Genomic DNA, 18760 nt, shown 5'->3' on the forward strand with positions numbered 1-18760 from the left:
GAGTTAGTGGCCCAGTACAATGCAACCAAGAACAAGCTCACTCACCACCCTTTTGCTCCAAGAAGAGAATTACAAGAAACAAATATCAAAAGTTCATTGGCTCAAAGAAGGTGGTGTGAATACCAAATTATTAAGTCAAAAGATATTTATGTCTTAAGATGAATCAAGACTCCCAATTATTTAGATTTGATAAAAATAAATATAAATTTTAAAAGTTATGTCTTATGTTATATTAGAACATGCTTTGCGAGTTTGCGTCTGAAGTATCGGACGATAGTTAGCTAAAGCCATGATCTGATACAACATTTAAGAGATGACATTTAAGACTTCATTTAATACTCTGTGTCTAAGATCTGTTTTGCAGAGACATTCTCTTGAGATTTGTTGAATCCTATGAAGAATAAATAAAGTTCAAGATTTGAGAATTACCAATCTTCATCAAAAGATGTGCTTTGTTATGCAAACCTGATTTGATGCAAAAGGAAGTGGTTTCCTGTTGAAGTGTTCAACATGATAGCTAAGAAGAGTGGTTTTCTAGTATGTAGAAGTACATGCATTTAATGCAAACATTAAATGCTCCAACGACCACATTCTTCATATGCAAGACTAAAGTGAAGAAATCTATTTGTTTAGAGATAACAAATACTTGTTGAAGAAGCCTATAAATACGAGAAACTTTGAAGAAATGGACACACAAACCCAAGTGCTCATATTCAAAATTCTTTCTTTAAAAGCTCTCTATATGTACAAGAATGAAGCTCTGATACCACTTGTTAGACAAGTGGCCTCAGATATCTTAAGAAGGCGGGGGGTTGAATTAAGATATTCGAAACTGTTTCCCCTAATTAAAAATCTATTTCACTTTTTACTCAAGTTATGAATTCCCTTAATGACAATCTTCTTAAATATTAATTCAAATGAAACAATTTGAATATGAATATAAAGCAATAATAAATAAAGGAGATTAAGGGAAGAGAAAATGCAAACTCAGTTTTTATACTGGTTCGACCATACCCTTGTGCCTACGTCCAGTCCCCAAGCAACCCGCTTGAGAGTTCCACTATCTTGTAAATTCCTTTTACAAGTTCTAAACACACAAGGACAATCCTTCCTTTGTGTTTCGAGATCCTTTACAATAAGAGACTCACAGTCTCTTAATCCCTTAGAGAATGAGAAGAAGAAGAGGAACAAATCTCTCTAGAAAGAGATGGATTTTACAGATTGAGCACTCAAATAATTCCTTAATGAATTGCAATTGAATTGGCCAAGGAATTCTTAAGAGGATAAAATGAATTTGCTCTTTGAGAGGATAAACACTTTGTTGTTCTGAAAATCTCTGAGCAATTTCGTGTTTAAGTCACATATATATAGACCATTGGTGGTCATGAGTAAAGCCTTTGAAAAGTTGTGACTTGAAATTATTTTTCTGAAAATCCTGTCTGGTAATCGATTACAGTAATTGTGTAATCGATTACAGCTTTTAAAATTTGAATTAAAACGTTTACTAACTGCTGGTAATCGATTACCAAAATTGTGTAATCGATTACACAGTCTAAAATTTCTAATTCAAATTTTTGTAGCTGTTATAAAACGTATTTGGCCACTGGTAATCGATTACATCCTCTGGTAATCGATTACCAGAGAGTAAAACCTTTGAGAAACACTTTTTAATATAAATCACTTGGCCAAACCTTTGCTAATTCAATTAGGAATTCCCTTCCTAATATTCTAGTGATCATCTTGATGTTGTGACTTGTAATCTTGAAGTATTGTCTTGAATTTTAATCTTGAAAAGCCCATTTGCATCAATTGCAACACATCATCATGATCATCATCAAAACATCAAAGCCAATTGTAAATTCTAACTAGAATTTAAATAACATAAAATGTCAACAACCACAAAATATCCAAGACTGAAATTTAAAAACCAAAAGATAAATAAGCAAAGTACTTTAGCATAATAATGTAAATTCTAAGAAACTAAAAGCCAAAATACACGGCTTATAAAAAGACATATAGTCAGGAACTAAAATCTAAGAAGATGGAGGTGGTGGAGGAAGATCAAAACTCTGACGAATGTATCCGACATCCTCTTCAAGCTGTGTAAGGCGAATGTCCATACCGGCAAAGCGTGAATCTAACGAGTCGAAGCGGTCACCAACATAAGAACGAAGACCCCGTAATTCGAAGAGGACTTCATTCATGAGTGCGGAATCTTCACGTTGAGGGGGAGGTGAAGGAGTACGTTCATCTTGAGGAGGGAGTGCATCCTTCTTCAGCCATTGTCCATTTCGATCTTTACGATACCCAAAGGAGGTCACTGCACTAGCACCAATTGCAAAGGAACGCTTGACTTGAACAAAGGGTTCATCATCAAGCGGAATTTGAAAATGACACAAAAACAGAGTAATCAAATGTGGATAAGGAAGAGGTGCATTGGCCCGTAATGCCTTATGCATTCGGTACCGAACCAAATGGGCCCAGTCGATCTGACGACCGGTAAGAAAAGCCCACATAAGAATCAAATCCTCCTCAGAGGCTTGTGCTAAATTTGAAGACCGAGGAAGCAAAATTCTAACAATGATATAATGCATGATGCGATTATCAAAAGTTAATGACCCGGCCAACAATCTACCGGTCATTTCAGCTTGATCATTGCAGACCATGCGACGAGCATCATGACTCGAATAATCGAATTTCCAGTCATCAACAATGGTGCCCTCAAAAGGTGCACCTTGACTGGGTAAATGAGTCAAAGAAAAGAAAAGTGACTGATCAATGACCATAGAAGTACCATGCACCTCAGACATAATAATACCATCCTGAATTTTTAAATTGCAGTAGAAGACCTTAACAAGTTCAGGATAATACGACAATTTTAATGACATGAAATCAACAAGACCAGAGTTTTGAAACACTTGATAGCAATCAAACGTTTCATCATTAAAGAACTCTACGTCTAGGTACTTAGGATCTAAGATTATTCTAGAAGAAAACTGAGAAAGGTACCGTAGACATTGATCATCGGATGAAAACAGTGTTGATGATCTTGGAGATGACAAAGAAGGAGGAATATGTGCTGTGGGTGCTCCGGATGGGCCGTGACGGCGATGAGCAGCAGCGGTAGCGGTGGAGGATGATCCCTTTCTCTTCTTTGATGGCTCTGCCATTTGATGAAGTTTTTCTGGATTTCGATCGGTGGAAGTGAAAGAGGAGTGAAAAAGAGGAAGATTGGGCTTTACGGGACGTGATTTGGTGAAGAATTGAGTGAGAATCGAAGGTTTGAAGTTCTAGGTATGGAGGAAAACGTGGAGGATGCTTTGGCTGCGCAGCAGCTCTGATTTTGTGAGTATTTATAGAAGATGACGCATTGTAATCGATTACAGGTATTGGTAATCGATTACAGGCCCAATAAGCCTTCTGGTAATCGATTACAGGATGGTGTAATCGATTACAGGCTGCCTGTTCATGTGTAATCGATTACACTGGATGGTAATCGATTACCAGAGCCTATCCTAGGCTAGTTTCTTAAGAGAATATCTATATTTATGCTCAAATACATCCTATATGACTAATTTTCACTACTAATACACTAAATTCAATCATTCAATTACTATATACACAAGAAATCATAAATTCTATCATAAAAACAAGAATTTAAACAAGATCAAACAAAATAATCTACAATCAAAAGGTAAAAGTAAATCAACCAATCAATCAACCAATCAATCCCTATTTTTCTAAATCTCTTACATCTAAGAGACCTAATTCTCTTCTAATAGAGAAGAACACTTCCTTGGGGAGAGGTTTAGTGAAAATATCAGCAAGTTGATTCTTAGTATCAACAAATTCTAATACACAATCTCCCTTTAGGACATTATCTCTAAGAAAGTGGTGTCTAATCTCTATATGTTTAGTTCTTGAATGTTGAACTGGGTTTTTGGATAGATTTATGGCACTAGTATTATCACACTTAATAGGTATGCGATCAAGAATGATGCCATAGTCAGATAATTGTTGCTTCATCCATAAAATCTGTGCACAACAACTACCAGCAGAGATATACTCCGCTTCAGCAGTAGATAAAGCAACACTGTTTTGTTTCTTACTATGCCATGAGACAAGAGCTGATCCAATAAATTGACAAGTTCCACTTGTACTTTTTCTATCAGTTTTAGATCTGGCAAAATCAGAATCAGAATATCCTATTAAGTTACATGTTGAATTCTTAGGATACCATAATCCTAAATTGATTGTTCCTAATAGATATCTCATGATTCTCTTTACTGCACTTAAATGTGATTGTTTGGGGTTGGATTGAAACCTAGCACACATGCATACACTAAACATAATATCAGGTCTACTAGCAGATAAATAAAGAAGAGATCCGATCATACCTCGATATTGTTTTATGTCTATAGACTGACCAGATTCATCTTTATCTAAGTAACAATTAGTGCTCATCGGTGTAGACATGTGTTTTGCACTATCCATCCCAAATCTTTTGATCAATTCCTTGCAGTATTTGGATTGATTGATGAATATACCTTCTTGAGTTTGCTTGATTTGTAATCCCAGAAAGTACTTTAGTTCTCCCATCATTGACATTTCAAATTCACTTTGCATATCAAGGGAAAACTCCTTGCACAATGAATCATTAGTGGATCCAAAAATTATATCATCAACATATATTTGAACCAACAAAATATCATTATGCTTTCTCTTTATGAACAATGTGGTATCCACTTTACCTCTGGAGAAATCTTTTTCTAGAAGAAAATTGCTTAATCGTTCATACCATGCCCTAGGGGCTTGTTTCAAACCATAAAGAGCCTTTTGTAATTTATAAACATGGTTTGGTTTATCAGGAATTTCAAAACCAGGGGGTTGTTCAACATATACCTCTTCTTGAATTAAGCCATTTAGAAAGGCACTCTTAACATCCATTTGATAAAGTTTAAAATTCATTATGGATGCATATGCCAATAGCATTCTAATGGCTTCTAATCTTGCAACAGGAGCATATGTTTCTTCATAGTCTATTCCTTCTTCTTGATTGTACCCTTTTGCTACTAACCTGGCTTTATTTCTAATAATTATACCATGTTCATCTAATTTATTTCTAAAAACCCATTTTGTTCCTATGATAGGATAATTTTCAGGTTTTTCTACTAATTTCCACACATTATTTCTTTCAAATTGGTTTAATTCTTCTTGCATGGCAATGATCCAATTATCATCTATTATGGCTTCTTTTATATTTTTAGGTTCAATCATGGATACAAAAGCAATATTATTGCATAAATCTTTAAGAGAGTGTCTAGTTGTTACCCCTTTTGAGATATCACCAATAATGTTGTCGAGGGGATGATCTCTTGAAGTTTTCCATTCTCTTGGGAGTGCATCATTGGATTTGACTTCTTCTGGAGGATCTTCATTGTTTCCTTTGTCATTTCCTTTGGAATCTTGTTCATGAATGTTCATATGTTCTAAAGAATCTGCAATGTCATCTAGCATATTCTTTCTTGACAATATAGCATTAGATTCATCAAAGGTAACATGAATGGATTCTTCTATATTCATAGTTCTCTTATTATATATTCTATATGCTTTGCTTTGTAAAGAATATCCAAGAAAAATGCCTTCATCAGATTTTGCATCGAATTTTCCTAGATTATCTTTACCATTATTAAGTACAAAGCACTTGCAACCAAAAACATGTAGATGAGAAATATTAGGTTTTCTACCATTAAATAACTCATATGGGGTTTTCTTTAAAATAGGTCTTATCAAGGCTCTATTCATGATGTAACATGCAGTATTGACAGCTTCAGCCCAAAAATACTTTGGAAGAGAAGTATCATTTAATAAAGTTCTTGCAATTTCTTCCAATGACCTATTTTTCCTCTCAACAACTCCATTTTGTTGAGGGGTTCTTGGTGCAGAAAAATTATGTTCAATACCATGTTCATCACAAAATAATTCAAAATCTTTATTTTCAAATTCACCCCCATGATCACTTCTAATGGATGCAATCTTGAGATTTTTCTTGTTTTGTATGACTTTAGCAAGTTTCCTAAATGCTTGGAATGAATCACTTTTATGTGTAATAAATAATGTCCAAGTATATCTAGAGAAATCATCAACTATAACTAAAGCATAGTAATTTCCTCCAAAACTCATGGTTCTAGATGGACCAAATAGATCCATATGCAATAACTGTAATGGTCGAGTGGTTGAAACAACATTTTTAGATTTGAATGAGACTCTTGTTTGTTTGCCCTTTTGACATGCATCGCATAGTTTATCTTTTTCAAATTTCAATTTAGGCAAACCAACTACTAAATCTTTTGAAATTAATTTATTTAAGTGATCCATGTTTATGTGAGCAATTCTTTTATGCCATAACCATGGATCATCATCTTTACTAAGAAAGCAATGATTGTTTTCTTGTTTTATGCTTAAGTCTATCATGTAAACATTATTGACTCTATGTCCTACATGCTTTATATTGATGTCATGCTTATGTTCTATAAGACATTTCTGAGAATCAAATGATACTAGATAGCCTTTGTCACATAGTTGACTAACGCTAAGCAGGTTGTGCTTAAGGCCTTCAACAAGTAGAACATTTTCAATGGAGTTTGAAGAATTTGTACCTATTTTACCCATTCCAAGAATTCTACCTTTGTTGTTGTCACCATATGTTACATGCCCGCTTTTCTTTGGAGATATGTGTGTAAAATTTGATGCATCTCCAGTCATATGTTTTGAGCATCCGCTATCTATGTACCACTTCTTTCTCAAAGATACCTGCATAATCAAGTTTTTGACTTAGGTACCCAAATTTTATTGGGTCCTTGCATGTTAGTATAAACTGAGGATCCTTTTGGGACCCATATCATTTTAATGTTACTGTAATTTTTCTTGAAGTAGCAAGTTGATATGCCATGTCCTCTTCTTCCACAGTAAAAACAAGTGATAGAATTAGAATTACATTTTTGTGTGGAAGTGGAAAAGTTTTTATGAACCTTTTGTAGTTTTTCAGATTTATACCTTAGTCCATTTTTATTAGACACATATCTTTGTTTACTTAATATAACATCTAAATTATTTCTACTATATGAAAATTTTGCAAGTGAATTTTTCAACTCTTTAATTTCTTTTACATATTTATCACAACAACTACAAGAATCTGTTATTTTCTTGTCATTAATAGTGGAGATATTAACTTTTTCATTTGTTTTAGAGATTGAGACTTCATTTCTAAGAAGATCTAATTCTTTGTTTAATTTTGAAATTTCATTTTCTAAATTTGAAATTGTTTTCTTTGATGATGAAACTAATTTTGCAAGTTTAATTGATTCTTTATGCAAATCAGCAAATGCATCTTGCAATTCATCAAAAGAAATAGATAAGTTGTTTGAAGATGTTACCTCTTCATCACTTTCGTAACTTTTGGCCATAAGGCAAAGATTTATCTCTTCATTTTCAGAATCTTCAGAGGATTCCAAATCATTTTCATCCCATGTGATGTATGCTTTCTTTAGTTTCTTCTCACTATGATTTTTCTTTTCAGATTTTTCCATCTTTTTCTTGAAGATGGGACAATCAACCCTCAGATGTCCAGGTTGATTGCATTCAAAGCATTTTAGAGTAGAGGATGAATTTTCTGTCCTTCTCTTTGATTTAAAATTTGGTCGCCTCTGATTTCCTCTTACTTTAAGAAACTTGTTGAATCTTTTTACAAAGAGACTTAGATCATCATCATCATCTGCATCATTATCCTGATCACTTTCTTCTTGAATTGAGGATGATGCTTTAAGAGCAATTCCTTTCTTTTTCTTGTCATTTTCTTCATTTTGGTGTAATCTCAATAGTTCCATCTCGTGTTCCTGCAACTTACCAAATAAAGTGGCAAGAGACATGTTAGAAAAATCTCTTGATTCAGAAATAGCCGTTACTTTGGGTTGCCATTCTCTACTTAAACATCTTAGCACCTTGTTTATAAGATCTTCATTTTGAAATTCTTTGCCTAAGGCTGCTAGATGATTTACTATATGTGTAAATCTCTTTTGCATACTCTAAATATTTTCATTTGCATTCATTCTAAATAATTCATACTCATGAGTTAGTGCATTTATCCTAGATCTTTTAACATCTGTAGTTCCTTCATGTGTTAATCGAAGAGTGTCCCACATTTCCTTAGCACTCTTGCAATTTGAAACTCTGAAATATTCATCCATTCCTAGGGCAGATGTTATTATGTTTTTGGCTTTTAGGTTGTATTGTACTCGTTTTCTATCCTCTTCAGACCATCTATCTCTAGGTTTTTCTATGGTTATGCTTTCACTTGATGAACTACCATCTATTGAAACTCTTTCTACTGTGGTGGGTATATAAGGCCCTATTTCTATGGCTTCCCAGATATTTAGATCTATTGCCTCGATAAAAATTTGCATTCGGGTTTTCCAGTAGTGGTAACCCTCTCCATTAAAGATTGGAGGTCTATTGATAGAATTCCCTTCTGGAAATAAGGAATTTGCTGAGGCCATCTTTTTCTTGAAGCTTCTAAACTTTGTACAAGAATGAAGCTCTGATACCACTTGTTAGACAAGTGGCCTCAGATATCTTAAGAAGGCGGGGGGTTGAATTAAGATATTTGAAACTGTTTCCCCTAATTAAAAATCTATTTCACTTTTTACTCAAGTTATGAATTCCCTTAATGACAATCTTCTTAAATATTAATTCAAATGAAACAATTTGAATATGAATATAAAGCAATAATAAATAAAGGAGATTAAGGGAAGAGAAAATGCAAACTCAGTTTTATACTGGTTCGGCCACACCCTTGTGCCTACGTCCAGTCCCCAAGCAACCCGCTTGAGAGTTCCACTATCTTGTAAATTCCTTTTACAAGTTCTAAACACACAAGGACAATCCTTCCTTTGTGTTTAGAGATCCTTTACAACAAGAGACTCACAGTCTCTTAATCCCTTAGAGAATGAGAAGAAGAAGAGGAACAAATCTCTCTAGAAAGAGATGGATTTTACAGATTGAGCACTCAAATAATTCCTTAATGAATTGCAATTGAATTGGCCAAGGAATTCTTAAGAGGATAAAATGAATTTGCTCTTTGAGAGGATAAACACTTTGTTGTTCTGAAAATCTCTGAGCAATTTCGTGTTTAAGTCACATATATATAGACCATTGGTGGTCATGAGTAAAGCCTTTGAAAAGTTGTGACTCTTGAAATTATTTTTCTGAAAATCCTGTCTGGTAATCGATTACAGTAATTGTGTAATTGATTACAGCTTTTAAAATTTGAATTAAAACGTTTACTAACTGCTGGTAATCGATTACCAGAATTGTGTAATCGATTACACAGTCTAAAATTTCGAATTCAAATTTTTGTAGCTGTTATAAAACGTATTTGGCCACTGGTAATCGATTACATCCTCTGGTAATCGATTACCAGAGAGTAAAACCTTTGAGAAACACTTTTTAATATAAATCACTTGGCCAAACCTTTGCTAATTCAATTAGGAATTCCCTTCCTAATATTCTAGTGATCATCTTGATGTTGTGACTTGTAATCTTGAAGTATTGTCTTGAATTTTAATCTTGAAAAGCCCATTTGCATCAATTGCAACACATCATCATGATCATCATCAAAACATCAAAGCCAATTACATCTACATAAGTGTTGAGATTGTATATTCGTCTATAAGACGATTCAGAGTTAGTCATTGTGCAATCCAAAAAAAAAATCTATTTGACTTGTATAGAGCTAGCAGTGGCATGGTAGGACAAAGAATGCTAGATTGTATCAAGCTAGGGGTAGAGCTTTGTAGAGCCAAAGTGACAATGACGAATACTTGTAACTTGTTAAAGTTAGTCGAACTTGATGGTTTGCCAAGAATTGGACGTACTCTTAGTGGTAGAGATGAATTGGTATAAATTTGTGTCTTATATGTTTTCCGTATTCTTTTGCTTTAAATTGACCTAAGGTTTGAATTTGATTTTGTTTTGGAAAATACTATCCATTTTTGAGAAATCTATTTACATGGTCTGAAAGTGTTTTCTACTAAAATCTATTTGTCTTACAAAGTTCTTCATTCGATAACTTTGTTTTCTTTTAAAAGGCTTGAAAATTTTCTAAAATCCTAATTCAACCCCCCTACTCGTGATATTTTCCTTTACAGTTTGATATTAGATAACAACCTCTAAGGGTTGATAACCTGACAATGTCTAGGGGAAAAAGATTCTAATGGTAGATGACAACAACAATAGTCAGTTTATTGCTGAAGGAGCATCCCTCACAAGTATCCCTACTGGATGAACAAAATGGAGATGTACATTAAGTTCACTCAGTACAGACTTTGGCTGATCATCACAATTGAAGGTATACTCATTCCTAAATCTAAAGTAGAATGGATAGAAGTAGACCTTGCTATAATATAGCTAAGCACAAAAGATCGTTATACTTTGACACGTGCTTTATCTAGGAATGAGTATAAAAATATCTTTAGACTGAAGACAACCCAAGAGATATAGGATTCATTGAGCATCAGTTATGAAGGAATATAAGACGTTCAATTAAGAAAAACTACAATCCTGACATGACACTATGAGAGCTTCTCCATGAAAGAAGCAGAATCTATGGATGATATGTTTGGAAGACTTCAAGTGCTTCTAAATGGACTTAAAGCTTTAGGACAAACCTTCACCAAAGCTTAGATAAACTTGAAGATCCTAGACAACTTTCCCAAGGTGTGGGAACCTTAAACAACAACCATCCAAGAAGCTTTGAAATTTGAAAACCCTAGCATGGGATAATCTATTAGGCATCCTAAGAGTTTATGAATTCCATCTTCAGAACTGAGATAATCAACCAAAGAAAGATTTATTTGCCCTTAAGTCTAGAGAGACAAGCTCCAAAAGATTAGAAAAGAATGCTTCTCTAAATCTCTTAAAGTGAAGATAGATTATTCTGATGGGTCAAACAATAGTTTTGGAGATTCCACATATGATGAAGTAGCTCTCATGTCTATGAGGTTCAAGCAAATGATGAAAAAGAAAGGGAAGTTCCACCATTCCTCCAAAAGAAAGGACGTAAGATTCAAGATGAAATACGAGGAGGATAGCATTGAAATCATCTGCTTTGAATGTTGAAAACCTGGGCATATGAAAACTGAGTGTTGAAAGCCAGGGCATATGAAAACTGAGTGTTGAAAGCCTGGGCATATTCTAGTGACAAGAACAAGAAAATTCTGATGGTCACCTGAGACGACTCAAACAGTGAGAAGAGTAATAGTTTAGACGATGAACAAGCCAACATTTGTCTGATGGTAGATACAAACAATAAAAGTTGAGGTAAAAACTTGTAATGAATCTGATACCTCTTCTAATGCTTCATCAGATGACGGAGAAGAAATGCCCTATGATGGGCTTCTTTAGAATTATCATATAATTTCTCTTTAGTACAAAAAGTATAAAGAAAAATATAAAACCTCTATGTTTGAAACTCTCGAGCTGAAGAAATCAAATGATGTTTTGGAAAAGAAAATCTAGACTCTGGAAGAGTGTTTGATCCAGACCAGTAAGACAGATTAATCCTCTATAGTTGAAGAAGCTAAGAGAGGAAGTAGTTTTTCCTACAAAAAACTATGGGAAGTTTTTGGAATGTTCAAACACCATAACCATGCATTTAAAATTCCACCAACATGCCCATGATAAGTCTTGTATAGGTTTAGAAAAAGTGGCATCATCTTCCTAGTCAGAGTTTGATTCAGACAAATGTGACTTCTGTGGAAAGTCTAAACATTCTAAGTTCAAATCCATCCATAAGAAAAATCAGATGTTTAAGGGTATAATGGACTCAAAAAGATTTGGGTACCAAAATCTTAAATTGTTTCTATTACATATATCTTTGGTAGGAAAAGGTCATGGTTTAACCTGGTACCTAGACAGTGGCCGCTCAAGACATATGACGGGGGAAAAGTCCATGCTCCTCAACCTAAAGCCAATTGAAGGAGGAATAACTTCCTTTGGAGGCATGGGCAAAGGGAAGATCATTGGTATAGGTAAAATTAGTATTCCTTCTCTAGCCTTTATAGACAACGTCTTATATGTTGAAGGACTAAAATATAATTTGTTGAGCATAAGTCAATTTTGCGACCGTGGTTATATTGTGTCTTTCAACAAAGACCAGTGTATAGTCAAGATAGAAGATGGTACATCCTTCTTTATTGCAAGATGACACAATAATCTATATGAGATTGATCTAATATGTCTTAGTAAACATAATGTAACATGTATGTTATCCAAAGAAGATGAAAGGTGGATTTGACATAAAAAAACATGGGCCTATCAATCTAAAACATATTTTAAAACTATCCAAAAAGCATTTAGTAATATTGAATTGACATCTCTGGTTTTAATTATGGCAAATCATTAACAATGCAAATTGAAAGGATGATGGAATTAAGTGATGGCTAACATTTCTGCTTAACTGTTTCAGTGTTTTTTCCCTTAAGAAGCAAATGTGTTATTTCATTCTAAGGTACTTAGGATGATGCTTAGAAAGGTTCAGAGAACTGTTGTCAAAGTTAAGAACTCAGAAGATCTTTTGAAGCCCATCAGAATGATGAAGTCTAATTCCTTTTGAGTACTTAATTGTTGGTGAGATACTACACAATAAGGCCTTACACAAGAGATTCATTAGAGGCTACATGAAGAGCGTCATGGTTTAGAATGAAGCTATGTAGAGTCTACACATCAGAATGATGAAGACTCTAACTTTGAGTTTCTACACATCAAAATGATTTAGAAGACTCATAATGCATCTCTAGAACAATATAAGAAGACTTAAGTCTAACTGTTCTTAAACTTCCATATGTTACCAAACACTATAAGCATATTAGAAGGAAAAACCCAAATGTATAAGAAAATGCAAGATTGTTGAATGATAAAGTTGTCCTTGAGAAACATTGATGTGAAGCATTAGATTTGAAAGACTGAAGAGAACTACTTAATGTGAGCTTGGATAGTGCACTAACACACTAACAACTCATTTTGTTACTAAGTCTTTTTGAAGTAACCAACTTCAGAATGCTTTGAAGTTGTGAAGAATTGTTAAGAGTGATAAATCTGCACTACATCAAAATGTGATAAAGTATGGATTCATTCTCAAGAAGCTTTAGAATGACTATTATGATGGTTTGTCAGAATGCCCATTGAAAAGGTTCCTCAAAATGGTTCTATTTGCTATCACATCTTGATAGCTGGAAAATTCCCCTACTTACTTTAGAAACTTGTAAACTATGTGAAGCCTACTCCAACAATCTTCTTGAGGGCTTTATAAGACATTTTCAAAGGCCATGAAGAATAAGTTGAAGCATTTCAAATATGCAACACATTGTGCTAGATATCTTAGAGAGAGATCTATGTTTTAGCTTCAACCCCCATTGTGAGAGTAGCCCACTTCTGTATTGTGCTTTCAAAGCTTGTAATGACCTTCGATAGAAGTGTGAGATTGAGTTCCTGAGTGGAATCTCTCTTGTGAGGAGAAAACCTATAATTTGTGCAGTTGAATCACAAATCCATTTTTATGTAAAAACCAGTAATGGCTAGCAGTGAAGTAATCTAGTGGTGTAACTGGTCTAGTAGAGGCTTGGTTTGAAGTGTGAGGAACTAGAAGATTGTTTAATCTAATGGTTTGTTGGTCCAATTCTGAATTGGTTATGTTAGTAAAATATTATCTTTAAGAGTGAGGGTTGTACGTAGCCTAAGCTTGGGGTGAACAAATATAAAAATCCTTTGTGCACTTTTTTCTTTTCCTTTCCTTTACTTTGTTTTGCACAAATTTAAAAATTGTTTTTTGTCCAAATCATTAAATCTATCATCTTACCCAAATTAACAAAAAAAACCAAAAATTATTTTACCAAAAGCTTTTATTAAGCAACTATCTTTGAAACAAAAGTCTTAAATTGCAAAAGAATTATTTTTTCAGAACTGTTGCATTTTCATTATGAGCAACTTTTCATTATGAACTCGCCTATATGAATTATCTTCAGAAACATTTATTTTAAAAGAAACCTAAAAAAAGTTTTCAAAAACCAATTTAACCCCCCTTCTTGTGGTATTTTTGTCACTTCAAGTAAAAGGATTGCCTAGGATTTGTTGGAAAACTGATCTTCACTGTGAAGCATGTCAACAAGGGAAATAGATCAAAACTTATTTTAAACCAAACGATGTTGTTTCCACTTCTAGATTGTTACAATTTTTTATATGAATCTATTTGGACCAACTAAAACATTGATTCAAGGAGGAAAGAAATATGGCTTTGTCATAATAGATAACTATTCAAATTTCAAGATATACATGTGTATAATTACTTGCACATAAACATGAGTTTTTCAAGGTCTTTGAAATATTGTGTAAGAGAGTTCAAAATGAAAAGAAGATTTTTGCATCTTTTCTATTAGAAGTGACCATGGAACTAAATTTGAGAATGCCGAGTTCAAATCATTCCGTGAAAGGAATGGTATTTCCACAACCTAAAGAAGATGTAATTAGAAAATATGAAGACTTTCTTCCTTAGACTAGTGAACCATCTGATCAACAACCTCATGTAAGGATTGGAAATTTATTAACTAGTACCCTTAAGATTAGATCATTGGAGATCAGACTGAAGGAGTCAAAACAAGATCATCATTTAAAAATCTTGTGTCTTATGCTCTTGTGTCAAAAATAGAACCTAAGACAATAGATGAAGTTTTAACAAATGATGACAAGATCATTTCCATGGAAGAAGAACTTCACCAATTCACTATAAATGATGTCTGGACACATGTTCCTAACCTTGAAAACAAGAGCATTTTTGGAACAAGATGTATTTTTAGAAACAAATTGGATGAACAAGGTAAAATGCTAAGAAATAAAGCTAGGTCAATAGCTCAACACTATAACTGATAAGAAGGTATAGACTTCACTAAAACCTTTGCTCCTGTTGCTAGAGTTGAATCTACTAGAATCATGCTTGCCTTTGTTGCTCATAAAAATATAAAGCTTTTTCAAATGTATGCTAAATGTGATTTCTTAAATGGGTTTCAAGATCATACTCTTCTAGACCATGTTTTCATACTTATAAAGGCTCTATATGGTCTGAAACATGCACCACATGCTTGGTATGACAAAATGAGCTCATTTCTTTTAAAAAATAGTTTTATGAGAGACAAGGTAGATACAATTCTTTTGAGAAGAGAAGTTGACAAATATATCATTATATTTCAAATTTATGTTGATGATAATATTTTGGAGCTACTAATAAATCTCTATGCAAGGACTTTTCTAATATGATGAAAAGTGAGTTTGAAATGAGCATGATGGGAGAACTTAAGTTTTTTCTAGGGCTTCCAGTCAAGCAAGACAGTAAAGGAATACATATTCATAAACAAAAATACACTAAGGAACTTCGGAAAACGTTTAAGATGAAAGGTGCTAAAGCAATGAAAATCCCATGCATGTTTCTAATCCTCTGAGCAAAGACAAATCAGGTAACCCAGTTGATCAGACAATCTACTGAGGTATGATTGGTTCACTTCGGTATATGACTTCTACTAGATTTGATATTATGTATATTGTATGTATGTGTGCTAGATTTTAGTATGATCCTTGAGAGTGACATCTCAAATTTGTTAAGAAGATCTTACGTTATCTAGTAGGTACTACAAACCAAAGTTTGTTTCATAAGAAAAATTAAGATTTCATGTTAATAGGATATTTTGATGTAGACTATGTAGAAGATGGAGTGGAACAAAAAAGCGCGAGTGGTGGATGTCACTATGTTGTACCTTCTATGATATCTTGGGCCAACAAGAAGCAAAACTCTATCGCTCTATCAACAACAAAAGCTGAGTATGTGTCTACTGCAAGTTACTGCTCACAACTGTTATAGGTAAAGTATTAGTTGGAAGATTACTCTATTTTTTAAAACACTATACTTGTATATTGTGACAATACTAACACAATTAACCTATCTAAAAATCCCATACAACACTCAAAGGCTAAGCATATCGAGATAAAATATCATTTCATTCATGATTATGTGCAAAAAAGGTATTTTTGTTACAAAATTTGTAGACACAAATAATTAATGGGCTAATATCTTTACTAAGCCTTTTTTTGAAGATTGTTTCGTTTGTATTAGAGAACATTTAAATGTGGACTAATGATGTATGCTGCATTTTCTCAGATGATGGCATCAGTTTACAGTCTTTCATTAACCCGTTTGGACTAATGTGTGTTCAAGTGTGCAGATGGAAGGGGAAGTGTGTTCATAAAGATAAAAACCTTTTGTCTTCTCTTAAAAGACGTGCACCACCATTTTCGACATAATTGAAAACTTTTTTTGAAAAATATTAAATGTTATTTGAACCGTTACTTTCCGTTCTTGTTCTCTTTTCGAAAACATATAAAAGGTGAAGGCGGACATTCAAAAGACTCTTTTAAAACTTTGAACTCTCAAAACTCTATGTGCATTACTGCTAGCATCTAAGAATCAAAAATTTCAAAAATCTCATCTTTTTTTTCAAAAAAATTTGATCTTCATGAATAATGGGGCCAAAGAAGAACAAGATAGTTGTGCTTCCAAGAACCAACACGATGGAGGAGGCCAATAACACTTTTTCCAGAGGATTCCTTTATTCCTAGACGATGGGTGAACTTCCAAAGTCTAGAAGAAGAAGGTTTTCCGGTTAAAGGACTCTTTTATTAAGTTGGGTGGATATCGTTCCTCATAAAGTTTAGATCTTGGCATTATGGTCCTTACACCTTATTTTGGGGAACTGTGTGACAGGACTGAGTCAGCATCCAAGGCACCATCGATGAAAAGGAAGTGATAATCTCTCTGGTAACCATAATTATTGTGTTTGAATGTGTAGAGGAGGGTTTGGTGTTTAACAAGGATTAGGAGAAGGAGATAACTTAGAAAAGTGTGGACAACATACTCTATAGTGGTCCACGCTAAATCATAGACGATACGAAAGAGATGATTGGCTTCCTAAGAACTAAAAACCTAACCTACATGTGCAGATTCATTCATAACTTGATATTCAACATGGTGATGCCCAAACTTGGGTCAAAGGACTATGTCAGAGATAGGGACAAATTCTGAATGTACAAAGTGATGGTGAGAGAGAAAGTGAACTTATTGGATCCACATCCCTGGATTTAATTATGACAAATTATTAGTTAAGAAAATTGATAAGATGATAGGTTTATGTGATGACTAAAATTTTGTTCAAGTGTTTCTATAACAAAATTATTAAAGAACAAATATTTTCATGCTAAGGTGTTAGTGCTTAGCTCTACGGAGTTTTAAAAGATTGGCTAAGATTTTGTTAAAACATAAGCACTTAGACAATGAAGGAAAGCTGGAGTTGCTGCACATGATGTCCAACGTTATGTCAAGGAATAAGATCGGGCTGCACAATGCACAAGGCAAGATAAAATGTCAAATGAAGAATTGAAGCTGCAGGATCCACGATGTCGGATACAATGTCCAGGACATCCTGCCCGAAAATACTGGAGTTGCTGCACAATGCACAAGGCAAGATAAAATGTGAAATGAAGAATTGAAGCTGCAGGATCCACGATGTCGGATACGATGTCCAGGACATCTTGCCCGAAGATACTGGACACATAAATCTGTTATATCTTTAACAGATTAATGTGCAGTTAGCAACAGATTTGGCGATCTATCTTTAGGAACGAATTAAAAGATAATTAAAGTTCGAATTACAAACTTGAATAGTTCGTTCAGGGATTAAAGATTAAAGATTAAAGATAAAAACTAAAAGATCAAACTGTATCTTTTAGATCTTTAAGTGCAGATTTTCAGGAAAATGATAGATCTCATCCAGCACAAGTAGTTGCAGCCCAGATACGTACACTGCTATATAAACATGAAGGCTGCACGAGTTTTCGACCAAGTCCGGGATTGAAGAGTTATTTTGTGAGTTTTGGGACTTGAGTGTTTTGTGAGCCACCTTGATGTTATCCTAACATCAAGTGTTGGACCTGAGTGTGTAGAGTTGATCTCTATAGTGTGTGGAGTTGATCTCTTTTGTTCAGAGAGCAATCTCTGGTGTGTATTTGATTTATTTGTAAACACGGGAGTGTGATTGAGAGGGAGTGAGAGGGGTTCTCATATCTAAGAGTGGCTCTTAGGTAGAGGTTGCACGGGTAGTGGTTAGGTGAGAAGGTTGTAAACAGTGGCTGTTAGATCTTCGAACTAACACTATTTTAGTGGATTTCCTCCCTGGCTTGGTAGCCCCCAGATGTAGGTGAGGTTGCACCGAACTGGGTTAACAATTCTCTTGTGTTATTTACTTGTTTAATCTGTTCATACAGTCAAATACAATCTGCATGTTCTGAAGCATGATGTCGTGACATCCTGTACGACATCTGTCCCCAGTATCAGAATTTCAATTGGTATCAGAGCAAGCACTCGAAATCACTGAGTGAGATCTAGGGAGATAAATTCTGATGAACATGGAGAAAGAAGGAGGACCAGTGAACAGACCACCAATTCTGGATGGAACCAACTATGAATACTGGAAAGCAAGGATGGTGGCCTTCCTCAAATCACTGGATAGCAGAACCTGGAAAGCTGTCATCAAAGGCTGGGAACATCCCAAGATGCTGGACACAGAAGGAAAGCCCACTGATGGATTGAAGCCAGAAGAAGACTGGA

At 34.3% G+C, this 18760-nt stretch overlaps 1 pseudogene; it reads right to left on the bottom strand.

The window, feature by feature from the left end:
- Nucleotides 1–346: 346 nt before the first annotated feature.
- LOC121174676 (uncharacterized) lies at nucleotides 347–8504 on the bottom strand (annotated as a pseudogene).
- Between the last annotated feature and the right edge of the window lie 10256 nt (nucleotides 8505–18760).

The sequence above is a fragment of the Glycine max genome, chromosome 1 (genome assembly GCF_000004515.6).
Source record: "Glycine max cultivar Williams 82 chromosome 1, Glycine_max_v4.0, whole genome shotgun sequence".
NCBI classification, from domain to species: Eukaryota; Viridiplantae; Streptophyta; class Magnoliopsida; order Fabales; family Fabaceae; genus Glycine; species Glycine max.